We start from the raw sequence: 13451 nt of genomic DNA, 5'->3' as shown, positions 1-13451 counted from the left end.
ATAATATTTTATTCCCTATATATAAAAATATCAATCAAAAATGAGTGTTCACATTAGTTCTGAGTGGTAGATGAAGCTGTTAGTTAAGACTCTACACTTTTCTGTGGATAATATATTTTCTAAAAAAATTTTTTAAAGCTTCAATGAATATAGGCAACTGTAAGAATTATTTCACATCAGGAACAAATACTTGAAGGGATCTTTAAAATGTGTGCACTTTTGGCCATTAATAATCATTGACCACATGAGTGCCTGGACTCCAATACTTGGGAAAGAAAGGTGACTCTTTCCCCAATAAATGATGAAACTGAACACTTTTAAATGGCGTCTAGCTTTGTCCAATAAACCAACATAAATGTTTCTCTGATGGTAGGTCTGGAATTGACCCTACTGTCCACGTACTTTAAAGTTCAACAGATAGCTCTCTTTGTTGTACAGATGAGTTGAAGACCATACTGCTATGAGACAAGAAAAATTTTAAAGGACCAACTCCGTAAACCTTAGGCAGAAATGCATTCAGTAGCATAAAAAATTAGGAAAGCATAAATTCTGACAGCAGAGCTCTACCTTAAGGTGGCACTGAAGTGCAAGGAAACCATACTTTAAGTTTCATAGTACTTTTACATTTAGCCTTAATTACTAAGTATTCATGTGCATTTTTGTAAAATGAAACAAAATATTGGGCTGATAAAAGACATTATAGATGTTATACATAAGAAATCCTAGGAGACAAGAAACAATAAGGAAAGTAGAAAACTAAAAAGAAGACCACTTACAAAATGTTTAAATTTGATGCCCTTCAAATGCCAGAATTACCTATTTTCAGATCCATGATTTTGTTATTGATTCCACAGGTTCTGTAAGTATTTAGAATCTCTAATAGTTCTGAAAAATTGATGGGAGCTGGCCGTGGTGGCACACGCCTGTAATCCCAGCACTTAGGAGGCTGAGGCAGGAGGATAGCCACAAGTTCGAGGCCAGCCTGGGCTACATAGTGAGTTCAGGGCCAGCCAGAACTACAAAGGGAGACCCTGACTAAAAAAAAAAAAAACTCCAAAAAAATTTGAGGAGAAATTTTTAAGTAGTTTGAACAAATCAAAATAAATGATAGCAAGCAAATTAATGAATACCGAAATGTTTCTCCATCTAGGAAATACCTATTCCTGAGTGAAACTGCAGCCTCTAAATGTGTAGATGAAGATCCAGATTGCTTAGCTTGCTAAACTCTGCACACTGTCTTCACAGCATTTACCCAGCGACCTTCAACCCTTGTTCTTCCTATCCAGGTGGGCAGAGAAACAAAGATAAGAGAAAAACTTGGGGCAGATTTATACCAAAATGTTAATAGAAGTTATTTCAGACATGGAAAAAAGAGATACAACTATAGATGCTTTTTTTTTGGTACCAGAGATTGAACTCAGGACCTTGTGCTTGCCAGGCAGGCGCGGTGCTACTGAGCTAAATCCCCAGCCTCCTCCTCCTCCTCTTCCTCCTCCTCCTCCTCTTCTTCTTTCTTTCTTTCTTTTTTTTTTATGATGCTGGAAATAGAACCAACTAAGTCCCCAGCCTCCTTGCTTTTTTCCCTCTCAAGATAGTCTCATTAATTTGCCTAGGCTAGCCTAGAACTTATGTTCTTCAGCCTCCCAAGTAGTTGACATTACTGGCACATGCACTGTGTCCTCCTATAGATGCTCTTTTTTTTTCATTTTTGCTTGTCTATACTTTCTTTTTACTTATTATTAAATATTTCCACTAGACAGAAAAGTAGAACGATAATACAAAACATTTAATTAAGTATGCACTACTCAGCATCTCAACACAATCATTAGAATTTTTTTCTTTTTTGGTACTGGGGATCGAACTCAGGTCCTTCCACTTACAAGGCAGGCGGTGGAACCACTGAGCTAAATTCTCAGCCCTTACAATCATTAGAATTTTTAATAAGAAATAAAACATTCCAAGTACCCCTATCATAGACAATTCTGCACCTTCCTCTTCTTTTCCCAGAAGTAAATATTTCCTTGAATTTGATATTTATTGTCTATGCATGTTGCTATACTACATGTGTTATGCTTCTACTTTTGTGCTCACAATAATACATTTATTAACTTTACATTTATCTAATGACCTCATACTGTAGAAATCTTTCATTTCCTTAGACTCTTAATTTGGTTTTGTTTTACATATTTTTATGTAAATAAGTTATTTATTAGCTACTCTATAGTAATCTAATCTATGAATCTACCAAAATATATTTATCCATTTCCTATCAACAGATATAGGAATTGTATTATTTCCTTCCATTTAGACATAAACTATACACATAACTTCTTTCTCTATTGATTTATAATGCTACCTTCCATATATCAGGTGTCCACATGTAGACTGTCCCTGACATTCTTATTTTGTTGAATTGGTCTCTAATTTTGTTTAGGTATTAAGTGATCAAATGCTCTTAAGGGAAGCTGACTTTTTCCTACCTCCAGAAGATGAATTTTGATTTGTACAAGCTGGTACAGGTGATTGAATTTCCCTTGTTAGTGATTCTTGGCAGAACAGGCATGAGATTATGGACAGTGAGATGGAGGGAAAGTCTGTTGTGCATACGGGTGTTAAGTTTTCCCTGGAGTTTAAAAATAAGCAGGACTCTGAGATTCCACCTCACCCCAGAAAGAATGGGTGCTATCAAGAAATCAACCAGGCCCGGGGATTTAGCTCAGTGGTTCTGCCACCTGCCTCAAAAGGCAAGGACCCGAGTTCGATCCCTGGTACCAAAAAAGAAAGAAAGAACGAAAGAAAGAAAGAAAGAAAGAAAGAAAAAAGAAAGAAAGAAAGAAAGAAAGAAATCAACCAATAACAAATGCTGGTGGAGTTGTGGGGAGAAAGGAACCCTTCTCCATTGCTGATGGGAGTGCAAACTGGTGCAACCACTGTGGAAATCAATATGAAGATACCTCAAACAACTAGGATTAGAGGTCCCATTTGACCCAGCTATTCCCCTGCTGGGTATCTTTCCAAAAGAATTAAAAATCATGCCACAGGATATATGTGCACCCATGTTTATAGCAGCACAGTTTGTAATAGCTAAAGCTTGGAAACAGCCCAAGTGCCCATCAGCTGGAGACTGGATAAAGAAGATGTGGTTTTTTATAAAATGGAGTACTACTCAGCCATAAAGAATGAGAAACTAGAGACATTTATAGCTAAATGGATGCACATTGAGGCCATACTCTTAAGTGAAATAAATAGGACACACATGTAAATACTGAATAGTTTCTCTGGTGTGAAAAACTAAAAGTATAAATAAGGATCAAAATGTATAATTGATATTGTGAAATAGAAAGAAAAGGTCTAAAGGAGTAGGAGAAGTGGGAGGGGTAGGAGAAAGGAAAGAAGGGAAAAGAAAAAAATATGAGAAAAGGAAAAAAATGGAAACAAAGTCTTTGTCACTAGGGAAGGGTGGAGGGGCTGAAGGGAGGGCAGGGGAAGGGGAAAAAAATAAGAACCAAGATACATCATGTAATGGTACAAGATCCCAATGATGAATGTAACTCTATTGTATACCTAAAATGTACCAATAAACTAAATGGAAAAAAAATAAGCATGACTATAGGTTATATTCTTTTTCCCTTTTGAGCCTTTGAGCATCTTACCAGAACATTATGCTTGGAGCTGCTGAAATCATATTGCTTTCTAAGAGGAATCAAGAGTGATAGATAAAGTTGCCAAATTGAAAAATGGAAGGGGGGAAATTTTTAGTGAAATACTTAATCTGGTGAATCAAGTCTCAGGACATTTATGTAAGAAAATACATTTTTCTTATTGTTGAAGAGAGGTCAGTTGGATTTTCTGTCACTTGCAACCAAACCAAAACTCATAGATCCAAAAGGATTTTGACCTAATGGATTCTGGCATAGTTAGTAAAAACAGTTTTGAAAAGTTATCTTCTCCTTCTTCTTCTTCTTTCCTCTTCTTCTTCTCCTTCTTCCTCCTCCTCCTCTTCTTCTTCTTCTTCTCCTCCTCCTCCTCCTTCTTCTTCTTGTTCTTCTTCTTCCTTCTTTCTCCTCCCCCCTCCTCCTCCCCCCTCCTCTTCCTCCTCCTCCTTCTTTTTCTTCCTCTTCTTCTTCCTCTTCCTCCTTCCTCCTTCTTTCTTCTGTCTTCCCAGTACTACAGCTTGAATCTAGAGAGCACTGATTTTATTTTGAGAGAGTCTCATCAAGGGAACTCAAACTTGTGATTTTCCTGCTTCAGCCTCCCACAACAATGGGATTACAGGTACATACCACCTCACCCAGCTGATTATATCTTTCTTAAAAATACAAATTTTCAAAAAAGGTGAAAGTTTCCAATACCCTTAGCATGTGGTCTTTTCTTCTGGGCAGTCTTGAAAATGTCAGGCACAAGTTACAGTCTCAGCGAGAATTTCTTTGAGGAGGAATTAGGTAAGGAAAATGTTATTTTAACACTGGTCCCAGTTATAGAGGGACCTGAACAACTAATGGAACCAAATGTTTGATCAACTGCAGATTTTGAACATGCAGTTCACCTTCCACAAATGAATGAACAGTTCAAACCTTGCCTAAAACCTAATTGTAAAATACTCATCCTTCCCTTGCTCACGATTTTGCCTTTGGTTAATAAGATGTCTCGGGACACTTTATGGAACTGGTGCCAACAATTTAATTTGAGTACCAAATGCCAGAAAATAGAAGTAATACTTGAGGCTCCAGAAGCATGCATACCCTGAACAACAATGTGCTATTCCTAAAACATCAAAGGAGGCCAAATTCCAGCCAAGTTCTAGGAAATGCAAGAAGATAACCAAGAGAAAAAGCTCCTGAAAAGTTTTTGTGAGTGAGAAAGAGGAGACTAATATAGTTGTAGTGATAGCTTCAGCTCAGGAATCCATATTGGCATCTTGGGCAAGAGGAGCTGCAAGAGCCCTTCAGCCCAATGCTGTTCCATTCGTGTTCCATTCCTAGTTCTTCGAAGGCCTTTTTGCTACAAGCCTTGCAAGCTTTTGGTGTCGGGTGATGTGTGGTCCATGACCAGCTTCTCTCTGCAGATGTAGTAGGCTGGGTTTGCCTGCCACCCCATGCAGGCCACACCTTGGTCCCTGATGCTCCTGAGAGGATGACTTCCTTCTGTCTGCTACCAGTCTGTATTTTCTCATCCCAGGATTAGAAGATAATATGCTATACCCTGAATGTGTTTAAAGGAATAAGATGATGATGAAAAGATTAATTATGAGAGGAAAAAAAAGAAAAGGGCCGGGGATTTAGCTCAGTGGTTCTGTCACCTGCCTCACAAGCACAAGGTCCCGAGTTCAATCCCCAGTACCAAAAAAAAAAAAAAAAGAATATATCACCCCAAAGCATGCCACCTCAATCAGTGTTAAAATATTTTGATCTGAAGGCAGCAGAGAAGCAAAGAAAAGCTTTCTGCCTTCCCACTCTTGTCGAAAAAATAAGGCATAAACATACTGTCTCTTTTCCCATCTCTTAAAATGGCACATGGTAGAGACCCCATAGGTTATTAATATGCATTGGGTAACTGCTGTGCCCAGTGTACCCTTACCATCATCAGCATCCCTTGATGCCTTTAGTCAGACTTATTAAGTGGTCTCTCTATAGAGGAACAATTTAGTGGGGTTTTTTTGTACTGAGAATCGAACTCAGGGCCTCACATTTGCTAGCCAAGTGCTGAACTGCTGAGCTACATCCCCATCCCAACAGTTTGGTTTTGGTTTTGGTTTTGGTTTAATTAATAGATTTTGTTTTTGAGACAAGGTCTTGCTGGCTCGTGCACACCTGTAATCTCAGCACTCTGGATGCTGAGGTAGGAGAATTGCCACAAATTCGAGGCCAGCCTGGGCTACACAGTGAGTTTAAGGCCAACCTGCACTACATTAAGAGACCCTGTCTCAAAAAACCAAACCAAACAAACAATAAAAAAAGAGACAGGCTATCGCTATATAGTTCAGGTTGGCCTTGAACTCACTCCATAGCCCAGGCTGGCCTCAAACTCACAGAGATCCTCCTGCCTCAAATCTCCTGAGTGCTGAGATTGCAGGTATGTGCCACTGTGCCCAGCTTAATAGATTTTTTTTCCCCATTAACTTTATTGGTACATTTTAGGTATAAAATACAGTTACATTCATCATTGGGATCTTCTACCTTTACATGAGTCTCTTGGTTCTTATTTTTTTTTCTCCTTCCCTTGCCCTCCCTTCACCCCCTCCACCCTTCCCTATTTGCAAAGACCTTGTTTCCATTTTTTTCCTCTTCTCATATTTTTTCCTTCCCTTTTTTCCCTTCCCCTACCCCTCCCAATTACCCTGCTCTTTTAGACCTTTTCTTCCTGCTACACAATATCAGTTATACATTTTTTAAATTACAATATTAAGATCTAGGAGACATTACTACAGATTTTACAGAATTTAAAAGGATATAGAAAGCATATTACAAAAATCTTTTTTGAAATAAATTTGACAACTTCTAAGAAGAACCTTGGAAGACAAATTAATGAAACTAGCTCTGGAGGAAATACATTTGAATAGCACCTATTAAAGAGAGTATATTCCTAGCTTGAAAACCTACCTATATGACAACAGCAGGCTCATAAACATTTTAACTGGTAAATTATATCAAACAATTAAAGCAGGAAAAAGAAGGAACACTTCTCCCCTCATTTTAGGAACTCAACATTATGCTAATCCTAAAACTGGATAAAGATAATAGAAGAAAAAAGTATGAACATAGAAATTTGTTTAACAAAACAAACTATTAGAAGTCAGATCTGGCAGGATGTAGAAAGTGGTTTTGGTATAGCGACGGCAGTGTTGGTTCAGAATTGAAGATCCACCCCCAAAAGTCATCGTTTTAGCAGAGGAAAGGAAAAAGCCATATGATCCTGTCACTAGTTGGAGAAAAAGTATTGGACTAAATTCTACAGCTGTTCATGGTGAAAGCTATCAGGAGACTAGAAGTAGAACAGAAACTTCTCAACAGATTAAAGACATGTACTCCATACTTCCAGTGAGAACGCCTTGTATGAATGGAAAAGATACAATGCTTTCTCCTTAAGGTGGGGAACAAGGGCAGATATGCTTACTCTTTATCTGTCAATTAAACTTTGAAACCTAGGCCCCACCAAAATAGTCTGGCAATAAAATGACACAACTAGGATAGGATTGGCACGGCAGAAGCAAAATCTTTATATGTAGATGAAATGATCATCTACAGAGAAAATACTAAGAAATCTCTAGGAGCCCCTAGAACTTGTACTTGAATTTAGCAGGATTAGAAAACACAAGGTATATATAAAAATTCAGGTCTGTGTATACTTGCTATAAATGAAGAATTGGATATTGAAATTTAAAAGTTATGTAGGAGTACAAAGGGCCTAGAAAAGTTAAAAACAAAAACAAAAACAGTGTTGGAAGACATTTAGTACCTAATTTTAAGACTTCTTCTAAAGCTACAGTAATCAAGGCAGTGTTGGTGTAAGGAAAGACATATAGATCATTGGAATAAAACAGAGATTCTAGAAGTAGAACCACACATATATGGTCCACTGAGTTTTGAAAGATTATTTAACATTAGCATTTTACAGAATATAAACTCAATTCAAGAGCTGAGGAAGAGATAGTGTTTTCAGCAAATGGCACTAGAACACCTGGTATCTGTATAAAAAATTAACCTCAACCCTTTATTTCCATACATGAAAATAACTTGAAGGGATCTATGAACCTAAATAAGAAAGCCTAAAAGTATGAAATTTTAAGAAGAAATTATAAGGGAAAATGTTTATGAATTCAGGGTAGGCAAGAACTACCTAGGATACAAAAGACATGATGTATAAAAGAAAAAAATTGATAAATGAGATTCCATCAAAATTTAGAACTTTAAATGACATCATTAAAATGAAAAGTAGTCCTTAAACAGGCCATATTTACAATGCATACAACCTATGACCAGAATATATAAAGAACTCTTACAGCTCATTAATAAACAACCCAATTAAAATGTAGACATAAGAGGATGATAAATAGCCACTACAGCACAAGGAATGGTGTGCAACTCTAGAATCAGAAAAATACTAATCAGTACAATAATAAGATTGAATTATACACTCATTAGGGAGGTGAAGTTAAAAGTTTTAAAAGCCTTGTCATGACTTTTTCTTTTTGTTGGATTCTCCCCCTTCACATTTAATTTGTTACGCCCAATGGATTCATTCTGCTGGGTTTCCTGGGGTTGTGATCCTCATTGTCTTTTCCTAGGGTATTGTCTAAAAGTTTTTGGAGTGCCAGTTTGGTATTCATGAAGTTCCTGAGGTGCTCTTTATCATCAAAGTATCTTATTTCTCCATCCATTTTGAAAGATAGTTTTGCAGGGTACATCAATCTGGGTTGGAGGCTGTTTTCCTTTAGGGCTTGAAATACATCACTCCAAGCTCTTCTTGCCTTGAAGGTTTGCATTGAGAAGTCTGCTGTGATTCTGATGGGCTTTTCTTTGTATGTCATTTGTTTCTTTTCTCTCACTGCTTGTAGAATTTTGTTCTTCTGTTGGATTTCTGGAATCCTAACTATTATATGCCTATGTGTAGATTTTTTTTTATTAATGCTAGCTGGAGTCCTATATGCCTCACTTATCTGTATGTCAAGTTCTTTCCCCCTCCTTGGGAAGTTTTCTGCCATCACTTCTGTGAACAGCTTTTTTATGTCATCTGCACTCTCTCCTGTTTCTTCATTGACTGCAATCAGTCTTATGTTATTCTTCTTTGCATTGTCTAGCAGCTGCTGGATTGATTTCTTGTGTTCCTTTACAATTTTAAAGCAATTTTTCTTTTCCTGGTCACTAATTGCAATCTTATCTTCTATATGTGAAATTCTATCCTCACATTGGTTCATTCTGCTGTGCAGACTTTTGATGAAGTTTTTAATCTCTTGGAAATCTGTTTGTATCTGTTTTATGGATTCCATTTGTTTCCTCTGTTGGGATTCCATCATGTTCCTCAGATCCTCTATTTTTTTTTATCTGTGTCCTCTCTAGATTTATTAATCATGTCTTGCACCATGAGCAAAATCTTTTCTGTTATCTGAGTAATTATTTCTGACTTCATTTTTCCCAGATCCTCTTTTGTTGCCAGTTCAGAGAGTCCAGGTGGTTGAGTATCAGATTGTTCCATCTCGTTTCCCTTTGGGGTTGCCGTAGGTGATCTGGAAGCCTGTTTTTGAGGCTTATTTATGTGTTTTCTCATTTCCACGGTGGTGGTGGGGAGTGTGCTTCTGGCACCCTTGCAGCTCACCTTCTCTGCCCTAGGATCCTGGGATGGAGGCAGGGAGCTTCCTTCCGGGTGCTAGGACCATCTGAGCTTCTCTCCCAGCTTAATAGATATTTTTTTTAAATTTTTTTTTCCAGCTTAATAGATTTTAAAAACCAGTTTCAGGTTTACAGAAAAGTTGAGTAGAAAGTACAGGGTAATCCCATAAACTCCTCTCCTAGTTTCTTCTGTTATTAACATCTTGCATTAGAGTTGCACAGCCATTATAATTGATAAATCCATATTGATGTATTATTAACTAAAGCCTGTAGTTCATGTTGGGTTTCATTCTTTGAGTGTTGTTTACAGTACTAGGGCTTGAGCTCATGGACACCCTAGCACTATATAGGCCCATTTAAAAATTATTATTGTTTGGAGACACTGTCTCATTAAGTTGCCCAGACTGTCTTTGAACTTGTAATCCTCCTGCTCCAGCCTCCCAAGTAGCTGGGATTACAGGCATGGACCCCTATGCCTAGCCATTCTATGGGTTTTCACAGATGTTTGATGACATGTGTCCAACGCTGAATCATTCAGGATAGTTTCACTGCCCTGAAAATCCCTGGTGCTCCATCTGTCCCTCCCTCCCCTCATGCCTTGGAAACCATAGATCTTGCCATCTCCATGGCTTTGCTTTTTTCTTTTTTTTTTTTTAGGTACTGGGGATTGAACTTGGGATGTTGCGCTTGTGGGGCAGGCGCCAGAACCACTGAGCTAAATCCCCGGCTGGCTTTGCTTTTTTCTAGAATGTCATATATTTGGAATCCTACATGTAGGTTTTCAACAGCTTTTACCCAGAAATATGCATTTAAGATTTCGTTTTGGTTTTGTTCTTTGGTTTGTTCATTTGTTTTAAGACAGGGTCTTGCACAGTCCAGATTAGCTTTGAACTTGAATCCTCCTGCCTCTGCCTCCTGAGTGCTGGGATTACAGGCATCCACCCCCGTGCTTGGCAAGATTGCTTTGGCTTTCCATAGATCAATTATTCTTAGTGCTGAATAATATTCCATTGTCAAAATGTTCCAGTTTGTTTATTAACTTACCTACTGAGTGACACCTTGGTTACTTCTGTATTTTGGCAATTGTGAATAAAACTGCTATAAAGAAAAAAACTAAGTTTTATTTTGGAACAATCCTACATGCACAGAAAAGTTGCAAAAATAGTGCAAAGAAATCCCATATAAACCCAGAGGCCACATTTAAGTTTTGTGAATTGTCCTATATAAGTTCTTTATAGGTAAAAGATCTAGCTAGAATCTGTAGAGTCTGAAACTGTAGTTAGCTGACACATCTCTCTAGTCTACTTCAATCTGGAACAGTTTCAAAGCCTTTGATCTTGACTTTTTTTTTTTTGGTACCAGGGATCAAACTTGGGACCTTGCACTTGTGAGGCAGGCACCAGAACCACTGAGCTAAATCCCTGGCCCAACCTTGACATTTTTAAAGATTATAAATTATAATTATTTGTAGCATGTTCTTCAATTTGGATTTTTCCAATGAATTTTTTAAAGTTATTGTCTTGTCTGTATCATTTCATCACCCAAGTAATTCAGCTTATGGTTCAACTGAATTGGTAAAAATGGTACCATATGTATTTATTTTCCTGCTTTTTTCACTTAAACAGTGTTCCTAAAATTCATCCACATTGATGCATGTAGCTGTAGTTTACTCACTTTTATAGCCACATTTTGTTCCACTGTGTGATTATTACCAGAATTTATTTACCTATTCTTGGTTGTTTGTTTATTTTTGGTACCCAGGATCAAAGTCTGGTCCTTGCGCTTGTGCAGCAGGTGGCGAAAACACTGAGCTAAATCCCCGGCCCCATCCTTATGTTTTAAACTTGTTTAATGTTATAGCTGTCCCAGCGAACAAGACCATGCTACAAAAATATCCAAATAAAAAGACTCCTTTAATGGCCAGTGACCAAGGACGAGCTCATGCTCCCATCTTCCTTGGTACCGATCAAGCAGGGAAACAGTTTTCATGCCTTTTTTTTCCCCATTAAGTTTATTGGTACATTTTAGATATAAAATACAGTTACATTCATCATTGGGATCTTGGACCTTTACATGATGTATCTTGGTTCTTATTTTTTTCCCCTTCCCCTGCCCTCCCTTCACCCCCTCCACCCTTCCCTACTTGCAAAGACTTTGTTCCCATTTTTTCCTTTTCTCATATTTTTTCTTTTCCCTTCTTTCCTTTCCCCTACCCCTCCCGCTTCTCCTACTCCTTTAGACCTTTTCTTCCTGTTACACAATATCAATTATACATTTTTAAAATTACAATATCAAGATATAGGAGATATTACCACAGATTTTACAGAATTTAAAAGGGTATAGAAAGCATATTACAAAAATCTGTTTTGAAATAAATTTGACAACTAAGAAGTACCTTGGAAGACAAATTAATGAAACTGACTCTGGAGGAAATATAAAATTTGAATAGCACCTATTAAAGAAAGTCTATTCCTAGCTTGAAAACCTACCTATATGACAACAACAGGCTCATATACATTTTAACTGATAAATTATATCAAACATTTAAAGCAGAAAAAAGAAGGAACACTTCTCCCTCGTTTTAGGAATCAACATTGTGCTACTACTAAAACTGGATAAAGATAATAGTAGGAAAAAGTATGAACGTAGATAGAAATTTGTTTAAGAAAACAAAGTCAGATCTGGCAGTATGTAGAAAGTGGTTTTATTATAGGGATGGCAGTGTTGGTTCAGCATTGGAAGATCCCACCCCCAAAAGTCATTGTTTTAACAGAGGAAAGGAAAAGGCCATATGATCTTGTTGGTAGTTGCAGAAAAAGTATTGGACTAAATTCTACAGCTGTTCATGGTAAAAGCTATCAGGGGACTAGAAGTAGAACAGAACCTTCTCAATGGATAAGACACATACTCCGTCCTTCAGCAAAAATGCCTTATATGACTGGAAAAGATACAATGCTTTCTCCCTAAGATGCATACATAAGGGCAGATATGCATACTCTTCATCTGTCCATTAAACTTTGAAACATAGGCCCAAACCAAAATAGTCTGGCAATAAAAAGAAACAATTAGCATAGAATTGGCTAGGTACAAGTAAAATCTTTATATGTAGATGAAATGATCATCTACAGAGAAAATACTAAGAAATCTCTAGGAGCCCCTAGAACTTGTACTTGAATTTAGCAGGATTAGAAAACACAAGGTATATATAAAAATTCAGGTCTGTGTATACTTGCTATAAATGAAGAATTGGATATTGAAATTTAAAAGTTATGTAGGAGTACAAAGGACCTAGAAAAGTTAAAAACAAAAACAAAAACCGTGTTGGAAGACATTTAGTACCTAATTTTAAGACTTCTTCTAAAGCTACAGTAATCAAGGCAGTGTTGGTGTAAGGAAAGACATAGAGATCAATGGAATAAAACAGAATCTAGAAATAGAACCACACATATATGGTCCACTGAGTTTTGAAAGATTATTTAACAATATTTTATAGAATATAAACTCAATTCAAGAGCAGAGGAAAAAATAGTGTTTTCAGCAAATGGAACTAGAACACCTGGTATCCATATGTAAAAAATTAATCTCAACCCTTTATTTCCATATATAAAGATAATTTGAAAGGATCTATGAACCTAAAAATGAAAGACTAAAACTATAAAACTTTAAGAAGAAATTATAAGGGAAAATGTTTGTGAATTAAGAGTAGGCAAGAATTTCCTAGGATACAAAAAGCATGATGTATAAAAGAAAAAAATTGATAAATGAGATTCCATCAAAATTTAGAACCCTAAATGACATCGTTAAGAAAATGAAAAGTAGGGCCGGGGATTTAGCTCAGTGGTTTTGCTGCCTGCTGTGTAAGCGCAAGGACCTGAGTTCGATCCCCGGTACCAAAAAAAAAAAAAAAAAATGAAGGAAGGCTTTTATTGCTGTGTGTTTTTGTTTGTTTTGTTTCGTTTTTGAGGCAAGGTCTTGCTGTATAGTCCAGATCATCCTTGAACTCACTATGTAGCCCAGTTGGTCTTGAACTCATGATCCTCCTGTCTTGGCTTCCTGCATGCTGGGATTATAGGTATTACCATGCTTAGCTTCGATTTTTAGTGTGTGCTTTTGTTTTTTGGTCCT

General features: G+C 37.1%; 1 pseudogene; it reads left to right on the top strand.

Moving 5' to 3' along the window:
- Window positions 1–4390: 4390 nt before the first annotated feature.
- Window positions 4391–4982, top strand: LOC101720062 (developmental pluripotency-associated protein 2 pseudogene; annotated as a pseudogene).
- The last annotated feature ends 8469 nt before the right edge of the window (window positions 4983–13451 follow it).

Source organism: Heterocephalus glaber, unplaced genomic scaffold (genome assembly GCF_053883595.1).
Source record: "Heterocephalus glaber isolate CG9 unplaced genomic scaffold, H.glaber_assembly_v1.0 deba00001457, whole genome shotgun sequence".
In the NCBI taxonomy this organism is placed as follows: domain Eukaryota; kingdom Metazoa; phylum Chordata; class Mammalia; order Rodentia; family Bathyergidae; genus Heterocephalus; species Heterocephalus glaber.
This window is presented reverse-complemented; position numbering and strand designations above follow the sequence as displayed.